The 2,066-nt window shown below is 38.4% G+C and overlaps 1 protein-coding gene across 2 annotated transcripts in view; it reads right to left on the reverse strand.

Annotated features, from left to right (window-relative positions):
• The window catches only part of LOC107552115 (uncharacterized), a 30,024-nt gene extending 28,402 nt beyond the window's left edge, over positions 1-1,622 (reverse strand). For both annotated transcript variants that reach the window (XR_001604835.1, XM_016233938.1), the window contains exon 1: positions 1,611-1,622. The gene's annotated coding sequence lies outside the window, so the exon portion shown is untranslated. The remainder of the gene's footprint in view (positions 1-1,610) is intronic.
• Between the last annotated feature and the right edge of the window lie 444 nt (positions 1,623-2,066).

The raw sequence follows: 2,066 nt of genomic DNA on the forward strand, positions 1-2,066 counted from the left end.
TTTTTTACCGGCCATGAAACTCTTTTTGCAAAAACAGGCAGTCATTACTACTACAATGACTAAACATATATACATTGTTTTTTATTTGTCCTTTACTTTAATTACAAGAAAAAAAAAAAATATATATTTTATATATTTTTTGTCCCTAAAAAAACGTTGAGATTCCTGTTTGGCAAACATTGCAGGCCATCGTGTTACACCCGTTTCACACATACTCAGTTTGCAGTGCGTATGTGGTGCATATTTTTTTCCACATCCATGTTAACAGATTAGAGCAGGGCTATATAATTAGCTTCATTTGAGGGCAGAATTATCAAACTGAAAATTTGAAGGGGGCCAAGGGTGTGGGAGCTATCCTGATCTCTTTCTGGGGGGACCTATAAAATTAGAAATTAAATTGAAATCGGAAACATTAATGCTGTCTGTCAATCAATTAAAAAATAATAATTAATCACACATTTTTCTGTAATTATTCATGATTAATCGCATATTTATAGTCACAATTTCACATTGAACCTCCAAATTAATGTAGAAACAACATAAAGATAGTATATTTTAAATATGTTTAAATGGCATCTTTTTACTAAGTAGTATATTATTAATGAAGTAATGATACCAATACTGCTACTGGTGTCTCTATTAAATACATTTTCCCTCAATTTTACATATTAATTATAGCCATTCAACATTACAGTATAATTGAAAGCCATTTCTGTCAGGACCACTATCGTCAAAGATGACTGACATACAGTTTGGATTGGCGGTATGGTTCTGGGCAAGAACTCCCTGCGCATCCATGCAGCCTAGTATGGATGAGAACAGGGAGAGCAGCAATAACCCCCCCAGGGTAAAAAGAACAGAACCTACATAAATGTATTGCAGATATCGTTAAAGTTCAATAATTTTATGTACACAAACATTTTAGAATTAGTCTGATTCAAAGGATAATAAGAAGGCTGAATCTTGACTGACAGAGGAGGAGCTGGGGATGGAGGAGGGTAATTAGCTATTGAGCAATGCGAAAACTGCTGTTAATACTGAGGGACCTTATATATGAATACTTAGATAGGTGATAGTTAAGTACAACTAAAACCAAGGTTATGCGAGTCGGATACACCACCAAACATGCCCTTTTGAATATTGGACAACAACAAATTGAGGAAGTGGACAAGTTCACCTATTTGGGCAGTTTTTTGACGAGTGATGTAGATGCTGAGCATGACGTCACATGCCGGATTGGCAAAGCTTCAGCAGTTTTCCAAAGACTCAAGCCACAACAATTTCAATCAAGACCAAGGTGTGTTTATTTAGCAGTATCGTCGTACCAACAGCAATCTATGCGGCGGAAAATTGGAAGATGTCTGCGAGAATGGCCCAAAGGCTTAATGTCTTCAAGCAGCGATGTCAGCGAAGAATTCTGGGTGTGTCGTACCGAGACCATATCAGCAATGATGAGATTTATCATCGAACTGACACTCGCCCACTCCAAGAAGTTGTCACAGAATACCGACTAAGATTTGCTGGTCACATCCTTCGACGACTACCTTCTAGACACGCAAGAACCACACTCATATGGAAACCACCTCACGGCAAAAGAAAATAAGTTCGACCTCGAACAACTTGGCATCGTACCTTTATTGAAGATCTGAAAGCCATCAACGTTTCATGGGATGAAGCTGAAAACATCGCAGCCGATCGATCAAGTTGGAGGAAACTTGCCAACCCAATGCACCTTACGGCACAGGCGGACCTAAGCTAAAATAAGCTAATCCCAGGTATGTGTCGCCACATTCTCGGGTTATGAAGAATAAAGAAGGGAAAAGTTAATTTTCTGAAATGAAGCAGCAATATCTTCTCAGGTAAAAGTTATTAGAACCGTGTCTAGGGGCAAGCTGGCCATCACACTGCTCTGACCTTATCAGCCCGTTTGTATCCTATTATTTGACTCGCTCTGGTCACTTATGACAGAACAGCTGACCAATCACGAAGATCTTGTCTTCAAAAAATATTATTTTATTCGCTTCGTCAGAAACAGTGAATCTCTTTAAAAACGGGCTGTTGTTCCC

This window comes from Sinocyclocheilus grahami, unplaced genomic scaffold (assembly GCF_001515645.1).
Source record: "Sinocyclocheilus grahami isolate Dianchi unplaced genomic scaffold, SAMN03320097.WGS_v1.1 scaffold441.1, whole genome shotgun sequence".
In the NCBI taxonomy this organism is placed as follows: Eukaryota; Metazoa; Chordata; class Actinopteri; order Cypriniformes; family Cyprinidae; genus Sinocyclocheilus; species Sinocyclocheilus grahami.